The 21,308-nt window shown below is 43.3% G+C and overlaps 1 protein-coding gene across 3 annotated transcripts in view; it reads left to right on the top strand.

The window, feature by feature from the left end:
* The window catches only part of Dscam (DS cell adhesion molecule), a 593,021-nt gene that overhangs the window by 156,582 nt on the left and 415,131 nt on the right, over window positions 1–21,308 (top strand). The gene's annotated exons all lie outside the window — the stretch shown is intronic.

Below are 21,308 nucleotides of genomic sequence, written 5' to 3'. Positions count from 1 at the left end.
TTCTGGGCTGGTGTAGTCACACTGGAGAGGAACTGCTTGTAGCAAACAAGTCTTCTAAGCTCTCAATCTACAGATGATGAAGATGCAGTGAGCTAGGTCCATCCTTCTTTTAGCCCAAATGATGCTGGGCTAGTGAGGGGCTAATGAGATACAGCCTTGACAAAAAGAACAAGCATGGTAAACTTGTATGTATTATTCACAGTATAAACCTCACACTTTCAGACGGAGAAGGAAGGTCTCTCCATCATGGGATAACCTACAGAGGACAGTTTCTGTCATCCCTGCTGCAGATGTAGCACATTCTCCATCCCTTTCATTTCCCTCTCTCTGAGGGAGAATATTGAACCTCTAACTTGAGATAAGCTGCTGAAGATTGGGGAAATGCATTTTAAAATCCACATCCTAAGCCCCAGGGGACTGTGCATCTGAGACTCCTCTGAGCTCCCTGAGGCATCACGTGCTTATCACGCCTAATCCTTTGGTTCTGCTTACCAGCTGTGAAGCAGAGATAGGGGGTGTTGGGGTTTACAGCCTGCAAAAAAGCGGTCCAGATACTTCACCCGGAGCATAAGAATGAAATGAGTATTTGCATAATCCATCCAGACTTACCCAGGTTTCTTCCAGTCTTCTTATCACATTAAAAAAAAAATCTATTAAACCAATATTAGGACAAAATGTATTTTTTCTCTTCAGAGAATCCATTTTGCCTGTATCTTGGGGGCCTGTAGGGCTTTCTATTAATATATTTATTTTGTGTGCAGGGTAATGTTTGAAGGGCTGACCTTGTCCCTGTGCCCTCTCCATGTTTAGATCAGTTCTTTTGACTTGGGAAGCTTAGTTCTGAGTGATTATGAATTTTTTTTATCTAAAAAGGCCCTAAATAAACTGCAGTTGTGAAAATTGTGCCATCTTATCTCCTGGAATAGAAATAGAGATGGAAGGCAGATCTACAGCACATACATTTTAGCTGCATGGTGATTTCACAAACTGGCTTATCAGGAAACCACAATGAAGCTTGTTCTCAGCCTGCAGTTTGTCAACCAACACACACATATGTGTGTGCATGTGCACACACACAGTCTCTCTCTCTCTCTCTCTCTCTCTCTCTCTCTCTCTCTCTCTCTCTCTCTCTCTCTCTCTCCTCCCACCATACTTTTCCCTAGTGGCAAGCTGATAAGGTTGGCCAGCCCTTGCCTCCCCATCTCTTTCTGTCATTAATTAGACTGTTTTCATTAACAGTTTTCCATTTTTCTTTAACTCTTTATCAACTTTTTAACTGCACTATTTTACCAAGGATTTGAAAATATTTATTTGCTTCTTTGAGAATTTCACAGATGCAATACACTGTATTCTGATCAAATCCATTTTCCATTCCTTCCCAACTCTCCCCTCACATGTCTCCAATAAGTCCAGTGGGTGCTGCCAATGTGTGATGGGTAAGGGACCATCCAATGGAGCACTGGCAACCTACCAGGAGCCACACTTGATGACAGTCCTCCCCACATAACTGTCAAGTGTCAGAAGCTCCCCAGCTAGGGTTGGGGACCCTTGTGTCTTCCCTGACCCATGCTGGAATGATGGCTGGCTTGACCTTGCTCAGGTCTTGTGCAGGCAATCAAAGCCATAAAATACTCACTTAAAATCAAACCTCAGTTGTTTAATCTTACACTCCAGTTGTCTCCATATCTCAGTCCTCATTCTCACTTTCAGTATTTTGGCTGTACATTCATTTTGTTTTAATCTGAAGCTCCCTGTAGGGGACTCTTCATTCTTGTATTTCTCCTTACTATACCTTCTACCTCTGCCACCTTCTCTCACCACCCCCTCCTTTTTCTTTTAACTTGTTTCCTCTACACCAGTTTCCCCCAAACTCTTCCATCCTTCATTCAACAAGCCAGCATGGTTCAATGACCCTAGCGTGTACCCAGTACAGTCCCTGGTACATGGGGAAATGCTGTAAAAGAAACCAGACACAGTCCTCTTTCTTATGGTGCTTGTGCCTCAGTGGGGGAAGGTAAATAACTATTATAACTGTGGGGCCCACAAAGATTCCACCTTGTCGTTTGTTTCTATTTTGACTCAAGATCAGAGAGTCAGAGTTGATGCTGCTCTCCAAGGCTGCATCATAGGATGTTTTGGCCAAAGGCGTGGTTACCAGGTATCTTATGCTTCAAGGCCTAATTACAAGAAGGCATGGTTACCAGGTATTTAGAAAATTAAGAAAGGGTCTACACTTGTTTGTACTTTGTACCTTGATCTTGAAAGGGGGAGGTCTTTTGCCTCTCCCCTTGCTAGTGTATAAAAAACCCATTAGGAATAAACTCGAGGCAACTGGGTATTGACCCAAGGTCCTCCTGAAGCTATGCCGTGTCTCTATCTTTTTCTTCGTCTATAAGTATATTTTTTCCTATCCAGCATTTTTTAATTACTCATCTTCCCCTTCAAGGACTGTTTGATAGGTCAGGGCTGGACCCCGACATATAACAGACAGGTAAGTGTCTCATGTAGGAGACAGGAGTCCAGGGCTGCCAAACATGCCAGAAGGAATGGGTCATGAGGGAGTCTCTGAAGGGTGGACATCTGAGCACAGGCACGAAGGCAAGAAAGGAGGGGGGAGGGGAAGCCATGAGTGTGCGAGGAGAGCATCTTCACACCAGGCAGGTGTACAGACAGGAAAGAACATTGCACTCTGGGGAAGCTTCTCCCAGTGAGAAGTTCAAAACCATGGAACTGCTTGGCCTTGAGGTGCTATATTTCCTGTCTATATGCATGCCCAGGATACCACTTAATTTATGTATTCTGCACTTAGGAGAGGTTAACAATGACTAATAACATAGAGCCACCCCATGGATAAAGGATTACCCTTACAGGAGATCCCAGCAGCCTTAGCACACAGTGTTTACTTTTTCCTTATTAAGAATTTTCATCTCAGTCTAGGGAGATGGATTGTGGGCACGAGAGCTTGCTGCAGAAACAGGAAGACCTGAGGAGTTCAGATCCTAAGCTCCATGTATGGTTGTTTGAATGAGAAAAGAAGCCATTGGCTCAGATATTTGAACACTTGGTGCTGTTGGTGCTGTATGGGGGAGGTTATGGAACCGTTAGAACATGAGGCCTTGCTGGAGGAACTACATTACTGAGTAGAAGGCTAGAAGGTTTGTAGCCTTGCTCCACTTCCTGTTCCTGCTGCCATGATGTCCTCAAGAATTATAAGCCAAATTAAACGCTTCCTCTAGGTTGTTTTCAGTCATGGTTTCATCTCAACAGCAAGGAAGGGATTCATACACCATATTTTAAAAAATTCAGATTTGGATGTGTGAGAACCTGTAACCCCAATACTGTGGAGGTGGAGAGAGAAGATGGGGTGGGGTGGGGGGCTGCTAGCCTAGCTACAGGTTCAGTGAGACTCTGGGGATTTATAGAACAGCACAACTGACATCCTCCTCTGGCTTCCGTGGGGCACAAATGTGCATATCTGCATGCATGTGCACACACACACACACACACACACACACACACACACACACACACACACAAAGAATTTTTGTCTTTTCACTTGAAAGTAGCATGTCACAGCTTCTCTTTGGCACTTCTGGATTTCCAGCTTCACTACTGATGTGTTTGGGGCTCATTATCCAATAAAATATCTTTGAATATAAGCACTCTGATATTACAACAGTTGACCTGATAACCAAGGCAACTGCTGACTGACTAACAACCAACCTTCTGATTAGTATGATTAGTCTGGACAAAGGGATGGCTTGTGACTTGGGCAACATGGGGTAGGATGATGGGGGATTTCATTACACCACACAAACCCACATGAAACTTAAAAATGGTTTATTTCTAGTGTCCTAATTACTTTTCTGTTGCTGTGTTAAAACACTATGACCAAGGCAACTTATTAAAGAAGGTGCTTCATTTGGTTTGTGGTGCCAGGGGGTGTGAGTCCAGCATGACAGAGTAAAGACGTGGTGGCAGGAGGCAGAGAGAGCACACTGGGGAAGGTGTGGTCTTCTGAAACCTCAAGCCTTCTCCAGTGACATACCTCCTCTAACAAGGCCACATCTCCTAAATCTTCCATGTGTGTCTCCTTTCTGCCCAAGCTTTACAGGTTCTTACACACAACATTTTTTCTTTCATTTCTCCATTAAACATTAAACCAGTAACATTTAAAGAGGAAAGCTTGTGCCTTTTAAAATCTTTAAGATATCTTAATAGAACTTATTCCAATATCCTTAATCATAAGTAGCCATTAGTTTTCCCTTTTTGTTTTATTTTCAATTTTCAATTAGTATATGCCCTAATATATAAATAAATAAATGGTAGGTAGGTAGGTAGATGATAGATAGGTAGATAGATAGATAGATAGATAGATAGATAGATAGATAGATAGATAGATAGATAGATAGATGGAGGGAGAAAATTGACTATATTATCTCTTTGGAAGAAAACAACTCTGTTCATCACCTTTCTCATCACAAAGCCCCAAACTTCTGATACATATACACGGCCCCCACACTTCCTTAGTTCCTCCATGCCACATGCTCCTGATCAACAGTGCTGACTGATGCCCCTAAGGATAACAATCTTACCTTGAAGCAACTGCCTCCTTTCTCTTTGATTAATTTTCCAGGTGGAGAACTTGTGTGTATGCATGTGAATGCCATTGCTTTGGGCTTACAGGCTTCCCACAAGTTTGTTTGAATCAATAACTTCCTTTAAGAATTCCACCAATACACACAGTCTTAGACCTGCACATACTCTGTTTTTCTAGTTGCTTATTTGATGAATTCAAATGTGGTTTTCCAAAAGCAGAGACTTTTAGAACATTGTGGCATTGCAGTGGCCTTGTTCTCCCTGACCTGAACCCCAAAGTCACAGAAGGATATGAAAGCCCATCTTGTTTAATCTTACAGAACTACTACCTGCCTCCCGGGGCCAGCACCTTTACTATACAGGATGTTTTAGGGTTTTTATTACTGTTAAGAGACACCACGACCATAGCAACCCTTATAAAGGAAAACATTTAACTGGGGCTGGCTTACAGGTTCAGAGGTTTAGTTAATTATTGTCATGGCAGGAAGCATATTAGCACACCAGTAGACATTGTACTAAAGAGGTGGCTTCTATATCCAGATTGGCAGGCAGCAGGAAGAGGAGTAAGCCACTGGGCCTGGCTTGTGCTTCTAAGATCTCAAAGCCTACTCCCAGTGACACACCTCCTCCAAGAAAGTCACACCAATCCAACAAGGCTACATATCCTAATCCTTTCAAACAATGCCACTCCCTATGGGCCTGTGGGGACTGTTTGATTCAAAGTACCACACAGGGTATGACTCCTCTGTAAAAAGAATGAACACCCATGGATTCACAGAAAACATCATAGATGCCCTTTCTCTACCAGCATCACACTCAAAGTTGAATTCCATTCAAGTAAAAAAAAATTGAACATTTATTTTAGTCCCAGTGATATAGTAAATAAAAGGGAGCCACAGTATAAAGATGACAATAAACACCCTAAAAATGGAGGAGGGGTAGCAAATCAAGACAGAACAACTAATGTAGGCAAGGGCCAAGAGATGGATAATTAGCTCCCTGAGACATAATTTCAGAAAACCTGTGAGAATGAATTCCCTGGAGGTGGATGAAAAGCCAGATGTGTAAGAACTGGAAGCAGGCAAATACTAGGAGTGCTGTACTGAATGTGACTTAACATTTATGGTGTCACAGTGCACAAGGAGGATTCACACATACCCTTCACAGCCTCTCAGTCCCAGACTGCTCAACTTCAATTCACCCTAGTGCAATGAAGCAGCTTCCTCTCTCTTAAAATACTGCACAAAATCCCATCAGGATAAGAAGCCACAGCTATGGAAGTAAAGAAAGAGGCAGAGCCCTTTACATATTACAGCTGAGTGGCTTCAGGACCTGAGTATGATCAGGTTGCCAACAGGCACACATGTTATTTCCATTTACAGTATTTAATGGCAATTATCCTAATCATCCATGGCATAAAACTATGTATATGTTTTAATAATATATAACTATATATTCTTTAAGGTGACTATGTACATACTTGTGTATGAAATACTTTCTTGTATATATACAGAACTGTCCTTTAGTACATGTGTGCCAAGGGCTAGAGAGGTGGCTCAGCTCCTAAGCTAGGCTCACAACCCCAAATAAAAAAGTACAAGAGTAAATGTGTGCCTACTTTAGTGTTAAAAATTTTTTAAATTGTAAGTGCATATGTCTTTTGTCTGCATATGTGTCTATGCACCACATGCATGCAGTACCTGAAGCGGTCAGAAGAGGGCATAGGATCCTCTAGAACTGGAGTTACATACGATTGTGAGCCACCATGTGGGGTCTAGGAACTGAATCCATGTCATCCGCAAGAGCAGCAAGCGCTCTCTCTTGCCATATATGTGCCTTTTAATAAACACATGGATGTATGTATATGCTTTGTGAGTGTGTATGCATGTGTGTGGCTTCCTCCACCTTGTCTTCCATTTATGATGTGAACTAATTTCTGTGTACCCTGACTGATGTATAAATACTGTTCTCTTTTTAATTTTATTATAAACTCTATTATTTTCATATCTATTGTAAGTTTTATGTAATGACAAGCACCCACAAAGCCCAACAGTGGTTAGTCTGGTTAGCTAGCTACAGCACATGGGTCTGAGTTGGATGTCTTAGTCATCCTGTTCTTCCTCACCCTGCTTCAGTTTTGAGCATCTGTCAGTCAGGTCCATTGTAACATGAATCTTTTTTTTTTTTTTTTTTTTTTTTTTGGTTTTTACGAGACAGGGTTTCTCTGTGTAGCTTTGCGCCTTTCCTGGAGCTCACTTGGTAGCCCAGGCTGGCCTCGAACTCACAAAGATCCGCCTGCCTCTGCCTCCCAAGTGCTGGGATTAAAGGCGTGCGCCACCACGCCCGGCTGTAACATGAATCTTAAATGGTCTTATTAATAAAAAAAAAAACCTGGAGCCAGATATTAGGGTGAATTCTGAAAGATCAGAGAAGCAGAACAAGCCACAGCCAACCTCACCTCGCCAACTTCTTAGCTGATGCTGTTTCCTCAAACTGGAAGCCTCTGAGTCCTCATCCAAATGGATCTCAGCTGAACTGCTGCTAAAAGCCTAAAAGCTTAAAAGGCTAAAGTTCCTGGTCCTTGTGCCTTATACACCTTTCTGCTTCCTGCCATCACTTCCTGGGATTAAAGGCACGTGTCTTTCACAAGCAAGACATGAGATCTCAAGGGCTGAGATTAAAGGCGTGTGTTGCCATGCCTGGCTGTTTCCAGTGTGGCCTTGAACTCACAGAGATCCAAATGGATCTCTGCCTCCAGAATGCTAGGATTAAAGGCATGTGTTACCACTGCCTAACCTCTATGTTTAATATAGTGGCTGTTCTGTTCTGTGACCCCCAGATAAGTTTATTGGGGTGTACAATATGTCAACCACAGTCCATTTTGCTGCCATGTGCCCAAGTGAACAGTCATTCAGCTTCTGTGATAGATTCTTATGTTGTGACTTCTTCCTACCATCCCAGTCATTATACTCACAGGAGACATGATGGAGCAGAGAGGATCTTGGGAAGTGGTGCTAGGCAGAGATGCTTTGGGCTAGCCAGTGGGGAGGTGACTTATTTCCTTCAATCAGATGTAGCCAAGAAGAGCCCAGTGCCACCCAAGGGCTTGCCTAGAAAGTCAGTAGATGCATTTTGAAAGGTAATAAAAGTAGTTTGGTGAGGGTAGAGGCAGGATGGAAGAACTGGAACTGAGAGGAGATTAGTGAAAGGGCCGGAACCGGTCAGAACTGGGTCAATCATAATGAAGCAGTTGGTCAAGAAGAGCCACCCATCTCCCAGAACATTTACCATAGAGGACACTCCTTTGTGCACAGAGGAGTCACAGAGGAGTGCCTAAGCCATATTGGGATGGGGGGGGGGGCTGGGTTGATGGAAAGGTATCTGTAAGTGTTGCCTGGTGACTTAGCAGAAATGCTCACTGCTCATACTTCCTGGGTCCCCACTGCCCCCTTTTGTCCCCTCTGGCTATACTCTAGCAGGGCTGGTGGCATTCCCCTTTGGGTAGATGCTTGGGTTAGACAGGTGGAAAAGCAGATCACTGACTCTGAGTTGCCTGCATCTGTCTCTTGCTTTTATTGCATTGATGGAAGGAACAAGATTCAGTTGCATTTTGCTTCCTCTGAACCCAACATATAGGCAAGGTCTGGTCATGAGAGCAGTGAAATGGAGGATCAGTGAGGTCTCTCGGAGAGCTCTTGGGGACTGTGTCTCACTGAGCTAGGCGACTCCGGGTAAGAACTTGGCATGCGTGTCTCTGTCTACCAGTGTGAACCTCCAAAATGCCCCCCCCAAAATGGTTAGTTGTTGGAAACAAACAACCCTTGGGAGTGAGATCCTTTAAAAAAAATCCCATGTTTGCAGCAGCTCCTTTGTTAATTAGCACAGTCTTTGTGTGGTAAGAGTGGCAGTGAGGTGCCCATGGCACCAGGCTTAGATGAGCTTGTTTTAAAGTATTTTATTTCTTTATTTATGTTTATTTTCTGTGCATTAGTGTTTTGCCTTCATTTCATGTATGTCTAGGTAGGGGTGTCAGGTGCCCTGGAACTGGAGTTACAGACAGCTATGAGATGCCATGTGGGTGCTGGGAATTGAGCCCAGGTCCTCTGGAAGAGCAGTTAGTGCTCTTAACCACTAAGCCATCTCTCCTGGATGAGCTTTTGTCTGCAGCCCGCTTCCTTGGTTTGATGATGCTTTAAAGAACTAAAAACTGAAGAAAACAGAAATCCCCTAGGGAAGGGTTTGCTCCTGACCACACATTTACATCTGAAGTGTGTTCTGCGGGCAAAGAGGAGTGTGAGGAGACCCTGAAGAAGGGATTTTAGTCTTCTGTGTCTTCCAGAAGCCTCTGGAAGGTGAGTTCTCCATATGGAGGTGCACACTGGCTTGTGTGTGCATTTATTCTCTGTCTGGAAAGCATCTTCATTTCTGCCCCAGAGAAACTCATTACAGACATTACAGACAGGCCTTGCCTTCCTCTTGCCAAGCTGTCTCCTTGAAATGGAAAACTAATGGGTGTCAGATCTGCAGCGTGTAGCTGCCCGAATTCTCTTTGATCCAGTGAAGAATGCGTTTGTTAAAAAGCTGCTTTATTGATTTTTTTTTATTTTAGCTGCTTTTTGCCATGTTTGGATCATTTGTACGTATGCACATCACACTTTTCGTGACATCAAAGTGTCTAATAAGTTCACTGGGCTCAGGAAACATCTTAGGAAACAAAGGGGTCTCTGCTCTCTAAAGATGTCTACCACTTAACCCCACTATGAAGGCTGTTTTCATGAGTTCCCCTTGAATTGCTTAAATATATATTTAAGGGCTCCCTGGTGAGTTCCTTCTTTCTTCAAAATTGTGCCTCCTGCAAAGGGGGTTTGGTGACTCTAAATTTATTTGGTTAATTTTGTGGGTAGGGCTAGCACTCAGGACAATGTTGACAAAATGCTGTGCATGTGAGGAGAGCTGGGGTTACAAGCATGATGGTAATTTATTAGCCTCCATGTCTGTCCCTTTCCATAGCACCCTCTTCATCTACACGCAGCCCGCACAGCTTCTGCTGTGGTTTTCACCCCATATGTTGCCTGTGGCAAGAAGGATATCTGGGCATGTAGGAGGTGGCTCAAATGCCCTGGCTTCTCTCCCTGGATGCATCTGTCTATGTCTGTTCCTGCTGAGAGACTGCTGTATGGATGCACCACTGTATTTTCTCACTAAGAGAGGAGATGGGTGGGCTGTTTGTTATGGGAGAGTGTAGATGTGGCCATTTCAGACATTCATCTGCAGGCTTTATGGGAACACAGACCCACATTTCTGAGTTGTGTGTTTGTAAGTGTTAAAACTACCCTCATTTTGTTTTATTTTTCTTTAATCTATGGGCTTTTATGAGCTTGATGGAATCCCATTTGCCTATAATTTTTTTCCTTTTGGTTGCTATGCTTTGGATGGTTTGTTCCCCTAAATTGTTGTCCATTTCAATGCGCCAAATGCACATCTCTTAAGTTTTCATATAACAGTCAGTCTGAAGCCTTATATTAAGGGCTTAATGCATTTTGAGTTATTTGAGTGACTTCATTCTTCTACATGTGGCTAGCTAGTTTCTTCTGTACATTTATTTAAAAGATGACCTTTTCTCCAATGTGTATTCTTAGCACTTTTGTCAAAACTCAATTGGTTGCAGATTCACTTATTATCCCTGTTCTGTCCCATTGGTCTATGTGTCCATCTTCACCTTTCTGCCTTATTCCTTCCATTATCAAGGTTGTTTGGCTATTCGGGAGTTTTAAATTTTCCTTTGTGACTCCATCACAAACACAGGCCTCGTTCTTAGTGCTGCCTAGATTGCCATTACCGTCTTGATAAGAATTGCCTCAAGTTTATACATTGCTTTGTGCTGAGCATTTTTGCAATAATGATCTGGTAGTCCTTGAACATCAGGCCTCTTTCTGCTTTCTGTGTCTTTTTCAGTGTCTTTCGTCAATATTTTGTAGATATTATTGTAACATCCTTTACTTCTTTGGTTGAATTTCTTTCTAGTGTAGTTTACAGCTATTGAAATGAGGTCACTTTCTATTTCAGATATTTGGTGGTTGTCATATGGCAAAAACACTCATCACTGTGTGCCAGCTTTGCGCCCGGTACCTTTGCTGACTTCATTACTAGATCTAGAAGTGTGTGTTGAAGTCCTTGAGATTTCTTATATAGATCACATGATCTGTAAACAGTGACAGTTCTGCATCCTCTTCTCTTTACTTTTTCTTTTTGAGACAGGGTTCCTCTGTGTAGTTCTGGAGCCTTTCCTGGAACTCACTCTGTAGTTCAGGATCTGCCTGCCTTTACTTCCCAAGTGCTGGGATTAAAGGCGTGTGCCCCCGCCACCTAGCTGCATCCTCTTTTCTAATCCAGATGCCTTTGTTTCTCCCTCTTGACTGATTGCTCTGGAAGGACATCAGTGTTATGTTGAATAAAAGTGGTGAAGGTGCATATCTTCATTTTGTTCTAGTCGTGAAACTGACAGCATTCAGATTTTCTCAGTTCAGCATAAGGACAGCTGTGGAGTTCTCTCTCTCTCTCTCTCTCTCTCTCTCTCTCTCTCTCTCTCTCTCTCTCTCTCATAAATGTGCTATACTGTTTGTTGATTTGTAGATATTGAGCCATCCTTATATCCCTGGGGTATTCATGTTTGGTCATGGCACTAAGTTTTTAAATACTCCCTTGGATTTGGTTTATTACTTTCTTGAAGACGTTTACACCAATGTTCACCGAGGATGCTGGCTGACAGCTTTCTGTTTTCTCTTGTCCTTATCTGGTTTTAGTGTCAAGGTAGTGCTGGCCTTCTAGAATACATCTGGGAGAACCCACAGCTGTGTATCTGGAATAATTTAACAAGAATTGTTATTACTTTGCCTTCAATGATTAGTAGACTTAAACAGTGAAATTACCTGATTTCAGGTGCGATGCGGGGGGGGGGGGGTTTAAATTACTGAGTCAATCGTTATTTGTTATCAGTTTTGTTTTCATTCATGATTTAGCCTCACATTAATGGAGTATGTGTCCAGAATCTGTCAGTTTCTTTTTGCTCATTAAATTTCTTGGCATATAGTTAGTTGTTCATATGGGCTATTTAAAAATAGTTTCCAATTCAAACTTAATCTTATAATAAAGAAGGTTTGTTAACTATAGAAATCTTCATTGCCACATTTGTACCATAGACATAACGGAAAATGAATTTATAGAGCAGATTATTTTGTAGCCTTATTATAAGTAGATATTTAATAAAGTGCTAATCAAAAAAAAGACACAATGAGTTCACTGGGAATAAGTTATGCAAACAAACCTAATTTCCTTCTTTTAAATAATTAATTTCATTATATATTTGGATAATTTAATGGATATAATATTTTATTTCATACTTGTGAAAAATGAAGAAATAGGTTATATAAAAATAGAGTGAATTACATTTTATTTAAAAATCATTGTCTCCAGGCTTAGCATGGTGATACATGCCTATAACCCATGTACCTGACTAATCACAGGTCAGGGGTCAGCCTGGCTACACTGTGAAATATAACGACCTTATTGAAACAGAAATCAAGTAAAATAAAGCAAACAAACAAAACTAAAATAACAGCAGAAACCCAGCAAGCCTTTGTTATGTCCAGATAGTGATTGGCTTTGAGCCTGTCTACCTGGAGGGTTCATCTGAACTAAATAACATTTAGTCACTCACAATATTCAAATTAAGTCAACAAGAATTTACTAAGTCAAGCAGAAAATTAGATCAGACAAAGTACAATTGTGCAGAAAATTCCTAGGCAGAACAAACTCAGACTCAGGGTGTAGGTTTGTGATTCTCTTTTGAAAGGATGTGAAGTTGAATGTGAAGATGGGTGAGAGCGCCCACCCCACACTGACCCCAGCACTGCCCCAATAAAGCACCACCCCAGTACTGTAGCAGTGGGGTACGTACCCCACCCCACCCCCAATGCTGCAGCAGTAAAGACAGGCAGATTCCAGGGACTCTCTAGCCAGCCAGTCTAGTCTACTTGGTTATCTCCAGACCGTTGGACAGCATTTGAGGAATAACAACTAAGGTCGTCCCCAGGTCTCCACACACATAGCTGCACACAAACATGTGTACCACATACACATAAAAATTAAAAATTTGGGCACATAGTATTTTCTTTATTCTTTTGGTAGATCTAGGACAAGGATACATGCAAAGACTGTCTATTTTATATTTGGGTCCTATGGTGGTATGAAGATCTGGCCAGAGACCTGACTTTAGCTTCATGCATCTGTATCTCTCACACAGCCCAGGCCACTGACAAGGCCTAGCACTGTTGTAGCCACAGACATCCTACCTGTCACATATACAAAATAACTACATCCATAGAATGGATGTGTTAAAGACACACCCTAATCTCTTAGGAAGCGATAAACCCCTTCAAAATACTGAATGGTCCTGTAGCAGTAAACTGCCTGACTTGGGTGCTGGGAATTGGAATCAGGTCCTCTGGAAAAGTAGCAAACTACCTTAAGTGTTAGGCCATCTCAGCCTCCTGTTCACTTACAGCACACGCAGACAGAACATATAATCATAGTCATTAGTCTCATGATGTTCTTGTCAGTGAGCAGTAGCATATAATGTGGTAATGTGTGATGATCTCAAGAGATAATATAGCACATTAATGTCACAATTATCTTCTTCTGGGCCCCTTGACAACTGCCATGCAATGATTACAATAGTTTTCATTATCAGCTTGACACAACCTATGATCATCTGAGGGTCTCAATGAGTCTACATCAGGTGGGGCTGTAGGCATGTTTGTGGGGGATTGTCTTAATTACATTAATTGACCTGGGAAGACCCAGCCCACGGTGGGTAGCACCATTTCCTATGTGGGGGATCTTGGATTTGTATGAGAATAGAAAGGGGCCTGAGCACCAGCAAGCATGTGCACACTTGTTCTCTCCCTGTTCTTGACTTCTCGTCTGTGGTTGTAATATGACTAGCTACTTGAGTTCCTGCCTTGACTTCCCTGTAATCAGAGACTGTCCCTGGAGTTGTGGACCCAATAAACACTTTCTTCCCTAGGTTGCTTTTTGTCAGATTTTTTTTTTTTTTTATAGCAGCCGCAATGAAAGTAGGACAGTGACGAAATCCCAGATGACGTATTTCTTGGACTTGTCCCTTTTGTTTAGTTATCAACATTTCTGTTTGGGTGTGAGTTCGCAAGTGAGGATAAAGTGTGCAGAAATAAGGCTACATGCACATATAGTCAGTAGATTCTACAGTTTGAATGTAATCTGTCTCATGCTGTTAACACGTGGCTTATTGATGCTGGATCACATGAAATATTCACCTTCATTTTGAAGGATAGAGAAGGCGAGGTTGCCCTTTCTGCTGTGCCACAGTGAGGATGTATGCTGCTGGATCTGCAGCACCTTCCATCCATGTCCTCTGTAACAATCTTCTCAATCAAGTCAGTGTGCAGAAGTGTAAATGTCACCACGACACAACATAGCATCATTCCAGGAAGAGTTTTCAAGAGGAATTATCTAGACCAGGGTGGCCTGTAGCTGAAGCTTTCCTGGGTCCTGACTGGACAAATCTCTCTCACCCACCAGTCCTGCAGCCACTCAGACCCAAGTAAACACACAGAGGCTCGTATTAATTATAACTGTATGGCCTAATGGCTCAGGCTTCTTGCTAGCTACATCTTACATCTTAAATTAACCCATTTCTATAAATCTATACTTTGCTATGTGGCTTGTAGCTTACCAGTATCTTTATATCTTGCTTCTCATGGCAGCGGCTGGCAGCGTCTCCTGACTCAGCCTTCCTGTTCCCAGAATTCTCTTCTCTCTTTGTCCCACTTTTACTACCTGCCTGGTTACTGACCAATTTGTTAACCAATCAGAGCAACATATTCATAGCATACAAAGCGATATCCACAGCAGTGGCCTGGAGACATGTCTGTGGGAAAGTATCTTGAGTGACAATCTATGTAGGAAGACACAGCCCACTATGGTGGCGTCATTCCCTAGGCAGATGATCATGAACAGCATAAGAGAGGAGAAAGCTAGCTGAGAGTGAGCAAACAAGAAAGCAAGGCTCCACCTGTTATCCTGTACCTGCTGCTTGCTGTAGATGTGATGGCTTCGATCCTGGCCTTAACTTCCATAAAATAATGGACTGTGTCCTGGGATTGGAAGCCAAATGGACTCTTCCTTCCTTACATTTCCTTTTCACTGGGATATTTTTTATCACATCAATAAAAATGAAACGGGGACACCTAGGATTTCATTATTAATTAGTATGTGTGTGCGCTAGTATGCCTGCACGCGTCATGTTGCATGGGTAAAGGTCCAAGGAAAACTTTTGGAAATTGGTTCTCTCCTTCCACTGTGGGTTCTAGGACTGAGCTCATGTATTCATGTTTGCCTGGCAAGCCTTGTACCTTGGAGCCATCTTGCTGCTCTCTGCAGTCTCAATGATGGAATCACAGAGGAAAGCTCACCTTTGGGGCCATGAAGTGAAAACTTCAGATGCATCCTCCTCAGTGAAACGTGTCCCAGTGTGACACAAGGGCCCATTCTTCACAGCCTACATATGAGAGCACTTAGAATTTCTAAAAAGGCCCCAGTAGTTTGGTGTTCATGAATGTCTTTTCTTTATCATTGAAGTAGCTTCTGCTTGTTATAAAAACCTTTAAGAAAAGCCCCACTGGCTCTAAGTCTTCTATTACTTTTCATTGGGATTTTAGCCCATTCTAGTCTCAGAGCACAGAAAAACACCACACAGTCTGGTATTGGCCTGAAACCAACCCTTAGGCAGTTCCCTGGCTGGCTTACCAGATCCTGGGGAGTAGAGCCCAGAACAGGCCTGCCCCTGTGGACTCTGGAGGAGGCTGAGGCCTGCTCTCCTGTGAGCAGGTTCCTGAGGATCCCAGGGTAGGGTCTGCCCTGTGTCTTCAGGGGTACTTAACCAGGGTCTGTTTGCAGGGATAGGGTTTATCCTTTCATTCTCCTGTGGCTTTCAAGTAGGTGTATACCTCTCTGCATTTTCTTCTGGGCTGGAAAGAACTTGGGGATTTGAAGAGAACTTTGCCTCGTGTGTAAAGTGTATGTATGTGGGGGAAGGGAGTGTGATTTGGCCTCTAGATTTTGATTATTTTGTGTTTCTTCCTGTTCTAATTACCTTGTGTCTGTTAAATGCAAGATACATTCTGGCAAACAGCCAGGTGATGGGTGCCCAGTGATGCATTTCATTTTAATTGCCTTGCCTGGTTTTTTGTTTGTTTGCTTGTTTTTTTGTATCATTTTTTTTTCTCTGCTAAATTATGGCCCATGAGCAGGAGATTTCCCGTGGCAAGCAGCTAGCAGTGTGGCCAGGTGCAGCCAGCCTTGCTTCCTAAAGAAAAGCTAATGGTTCCAGGTCCCCAACCTGTGAAGAGGGACAGTGGGAGGTGATTCCTCTCCTCAACACAACTGCAGCCAAGAGCAAGTTGTGAATCTGTGTCCCGCTCCAGAGAGCAGCAATGGTGCATTAAAGACGGGACTGTGATTCATCGTCATCATGCTAAGGAGCACAAGCTGTAGCATGGTCCTGAGTGCTGGGTCAGTGTTAAGAGCACTGGCTGCTCTTACAGAGGACTTTAGTTCTTATCCTAGTACCCTCATTGGGCAGCTCACAGCTGCCTCCGACCTCAGCTCCAGGAGTTCTAGCACTCTCTTCCTCCCTCCACAGGTGTCTGCCTCCACACATACATTCATGGGTGTGCACAACTCCCTATTCTGGTGTGCACATGTGCATGGCGTGTGTAGTGCACATACATATACATACACAATTAAGCATATAAAATATGCATATAAAACCACCATAGTGAGACATATGTGAAACTACAAGGCTCAGTTAAGCAAAGCTGTCTGCATGTTTTCTAGAATGGTGCCGGGGGCAGCTTCGCTTCAGGGGCAATGGCAGCTTTTCTCCCTCCCACTATGCCCTTCATAATATGCATTCCTACTTAGAGACGTGTTGGTGGCTTTTCATTTGCAACAGGGAGGTAGAGTGCTTCCTTTTATATTTTTTTCCCAAAATGATTTTTATTATTCTTAAGGTACTTGGACATGCTGTGTGGTTTTCAAATATACTCAAATACTCTCTCCAGGGAAAGCTGTCTTCCTGGGTTCCAGTTTATCCATAGAACCCCTGCATTATTTTCATAGCCAAGTGGCCTCAAACCTTTTGTGAGACCTGTAAAACACAGGTAAAGGGAGCAACTGACAGAATGTTAATTCCCAAACGACGTCTGAGTAAGCTTCTATACAGCTAGATAGCCAGCTTCATAATGGCCACTGAGGCAGTCTTAATCTTCTGCCTTTTCTGGATTACTTCCCCCACCCAAGCTGAGCTGATTCCCAGGAAAGCCGGCGTGGCCTCCTTCTACACCCACAAAGGTGGGTCCATTCCATGCCCCTGTCCCCTCCACTTACTGCTTTCTAGAGTCCCCCCACCTTCCCTAGCAAGAGCACCTAGAAATGCCACCCAGGCCTGTGTCACCTCCCTTGCCCTTTCTGAAGCATCTCCCTCTCCTTGTGTGTGAGTCTAAGCTTCACAGAGCAGAGGAAAACCATTTCCTATTCACAAAAATCTCAACAACCACCCCTACCGTAAAACCATAAACACCCCCCACCCTGGTATCATGGCACACAAAGAGGAAGTGAGCCTGGCTGGATACTATGAGGGGATTAACTCATAGCTGCCCACTTCACTGTAAAATTTATGACAACAATTTCACTTAATTGCTGCTTCTGGCACTGAAAATTCAGTATGATGTGCATATTTAAACTCATTTTTGGATCCTGTTGTGGGGAGAAGCCCAGACCTACTAATTTAAAAGTCTGAAGCAATTTATCCAGTTTCAGCCATTTTACACAGAAGGATCATGAGAATTATACTGGGTGTGAACCAGGGATAGACTTTAGAGACAATAGTCTTAAACTAGGACAAGAGGTGACAGTTGGAGACTCAGAGTTGCTGACATGATTTAAATATCCCTAGCTAAAATGTTGCATTTCCCATTTTGTTCCTCACTAATAACTTCTCTGAAAAAATTTAGAAGTAGGGACTGGAGCAATGACTCAGTGGTGCTCCATCAGTGCTCAGTGGTGCTCCGTCAGTGCTCAGTGGTGCTCCATCAGCGCTCAGTGGTGCTCCGTCAGTGCTCAGTGGTGCTCCATCAGCGCTCAGTGGTGCTCCGTCAGTGCTCAGTGGTGCTCCGACAGCGCTCAGTGGTGCTCCATCAGTGCTCAGTGGTGCTCCGTCAGTGCTCAGTGGTGCTCCATCAGCGCTCAGTGGTGCTCCGTCAGTGCTCAGTGGTGCTCCGACAGCGCTCAGTGGTGCTCCGTCAGTGCTCAGTGGTGCTCCGTCAGTGCTCAGTGGTGCTCTGTCAGTGCTCAGTTCTACATGGTGCAGCATCTACACAGTGGCTCACAACCATGTGTAACTCTAGTCCCAGGAGATCAGATGCCCTCTTCTGGCCACCTTGGGCTGCTGTACAAATGGCATGAAGACACAGACACTTGTACCTATGTATGAAAATAGAAGATTAAAAAAAAAACAACAACAATTTAGAAGTAGCACACTTCAGTGTGTGCTTGGATGATCAATAGAGCTGAAGGGTGAGTGGAGACTGGTGGATTGTGGTATATGCAGCATGAAGGTGATTCTATTAGGTGATTTCTTTCAGTACTTTCAGCCTCACCCGCTTTCTCAGCCAGAGAACCCAGCGGTGCCACCCACTGTCTCTGTGGCCCATCCTGTGGCATGGAGCCTGCTTCACTGAGGCTGAGCTTCATTATCAAAACTGCTGTGGGCAGAGAGCAGTTTATTTGGGGCTGTATTTCTTAGTTTTTCTTGAATGCTAGCTTAAGGAATGCTGAAATGCCTGGCAATTGTGCATGCATGATGAAATAGCTCCTTTGAGGATACTTTGCTCAACACCTCTCCATTTCTCCCTGGCACCAGTTACTGTGTTCAATCACAGTGTTTGATTGTTCTATTTGAAAGATCCTCTGTGATGTAGCACTTTTATGGCGTGCCAAGACCACAGCCATGTAAAAGGTAGTCTTCCCTTGAGTGATGGCGGCACAGCACATGGCCTTTGACATCAGAATATTGTGGGAGTACTACAGACTCAGAACAGTTTTGAATTTCAGCCTTTCCTTGGGCTAGCAGTATGAGTGTGACATCCCTTTATGGCATGGGTGGTGTCAGTGACCTGCAGTGTCCAGCCAGCCACAGCGTACCCTCCACTGTGTTCTGTGCTCCTGAGCAGTGGCTCTCTGGTATACTAAATGCATTTTGCACTTGATATTTTAAACTGACAGTAGGGTTAGGGAAATGTGAGGTCACGCCAAGCAGAGGCATGTCTGTCACGAGATGCCCTGCGGCCAGGTTTCCAGGACAATGCCTTCTTGGCTGCCAATGGAAAGAATAGTTTACCAGAGTTTATTATGACGGTGTACATTTGTATACACCTGGTGACTTTAATGGGTGCTGGGTGGTTAAGAGCACTTGCTGCTCTTCCAGAGCACTCGAGTTTGGTGCCCAGTACCACATCAAGTGACTCCAGGTCGAAGGGACCAGACTCCCTCTTCTGACCTCAGCGGGCATCTGCACCCACATGGTAGGCACACACAATACACATAGTTTAAATTTTTTTTTAAATTCAGGCTTGAACAACTTCAACAGCAACTCTACCTCCAGCCCTACTCTCCCTGCCTTCCTGGTGCCTGTTAGTTTATGTGTCTGTCTTTGTAGGACTCAGTCACAGGACCTGGGCAACTCTGTGTGTGGATAGTGCCTTCTCCTAAAACTCTCTACTTGCAAAACCCATTTTTTCCCACTCACCCTTCATTCATACACTCCTCTCAGCGTCCTCCTCTGTCCATCAAGGACAGCATATAGTGGGCAAGACCTGACCAGGTTAGGAGACTCTGCCCATTCATTTATTTTTCATTTTGGCCACTGAGATTTAACATTGCTTTGTAGAAAGCTACCATGCCTGGCAAGCTGAAATGTTCTAGGATGATTCAGAATTAGAGGGGGCAGTGAAGCAGAAGGGAAGTTGGATCCAAGTAACTCGAAGCCCTTTTTTTTTTTTTTTTTTTTTTTTTTTTTTTTTTTTTTTTGTTAAATGCCATAGTCTTTCGTGGATGGCCTGTGACTGATTGGAACCATTTATCTTGCTGTGATTTCACAGCACAGGCAAAATGGTGACTGTTTGATTAGAATTTTCTTTTCCTTGCTGATTAAGTAAAATATAATTATGCTCCTTGGGGGGAAAATGATGAAGTTGGTTGCTTTTTAAAAGCTTTTTAAGAATGTAAACATGGAGACCATTAATATTGTCTGTGAAAGAAGGTAATCTGGTGATTACACAGTGGCCACTAGCTCCATGGAGGAGGAAAGGTCCACTTGAGTGGACCTGTGCCTTGATGCAGGAAAGCAGAGTGCTAGTGGCCTCAGCACCCAGCCCCTTGGCTGTCCCTTGGCTGTGTGATCTCAGACAAGGTCTTTAATTACTGTACTTCCTCAAGTCAGAGTTGGGTTTGAACTGCATTGGAGTCCATATTCAAGCAAAACCCACTCTGAGCCACTTTGGGCATTTGTGTTTGGTCTACACATTGTTTATCTATTCCATGTTGGAATTTGTGTTTGAACTTGCCAACATTTAAGCTATTAGAGTCATGTAAGAATCTAGATTTGGGGCCAGTAAGATGTAGCATGAATCTTAAAAGGTCTTATTAATAAAATCAAACCTGAGGCCAGTTATTGGGGTGAATGCTAGAAGGTCAGAGAAGCAGAACAAGCCACAGCTAACCTCACCTGGCCAACTTCTCAGCTGGTCTTGTTTCCTCAGACTGGAAGCCTCTGTGTCCTTATATCCCAATGACTATCAGCTGAACTGCTGCTAGAAGCCTGAAAGCTTAACCAGCCAAATGCCTCTAGTTCCTGGTCCTCATGCCTTATATACCTTTCTGCTTTCTACCATTACTCCATAGGATTAAAGGTGTGATGAGTCACCATGCCTGGCTGTATCCTTGAACAGATGGATTTCTGCCTCTGGAATGCTAGGATTAAAGGCGTGTGCTACCACTGCCTATCCTCTATGTTTAATATTGTGGCTGTTCTGTCTCTGACCCCAGATAAGTTTATTAGGGTGCACAATATTTTGGGGACACAGTACCACCACAAAGATGGTTCAGTGTATAAAGGCACTTGCCACTATGTCTGACAACCTGAGTTTGATCCCCAGAACTCACAAGCTGGAAGAAGAGCACCGATTTCTGCAAATGGTGCACCGTGTCCTCCTTCCCCATACACAAACACAGTGCATAAATGTAATAGAAAAAATCCAGATGTTTAGTTCTTATTGAGTGTGCCTCCTACTTATCCCAGCAGCAGTTAGTGGGGACCCTGGTCTCCAGCACCCCTACTCTTTCTGTTCTCCAGTGTCCCCATCACCTTCTCATATAGCAACTGGGAAGTATTGATTGCTTTATAATTGTTTACCCAAAGTAAAATATTTCCTTCAAGAAAAATGTGAGACAGCATATTCTATGCCAACAATGTCTTCAGTATATATTTACTAAATAGTATATATTTACTAAATATTTTTCTTTTCTGCTTAAAACTGATCCAACTTTCCTCA

Source organism: Peromyscus maniculatus, chromosome 12 (genome assembly GCF_049852395.1).
Source record: "Peromyscus maniculatus bairdii isolate BWxNUB_F1_BW_parent chromosome 12, HU_Pman_BW_mat_3.1, whole genome shotgun sequence".
Taxonomy (NCBI): Eukaryota; Metazoa; Chordata; class Mammalia; order Rodentia; family Cricetidae; genus Peromyscus; species Peromyscus maniculatus.
This window is presented reverse-complemented; position numbering and strand designations above follow the sequence as displayed.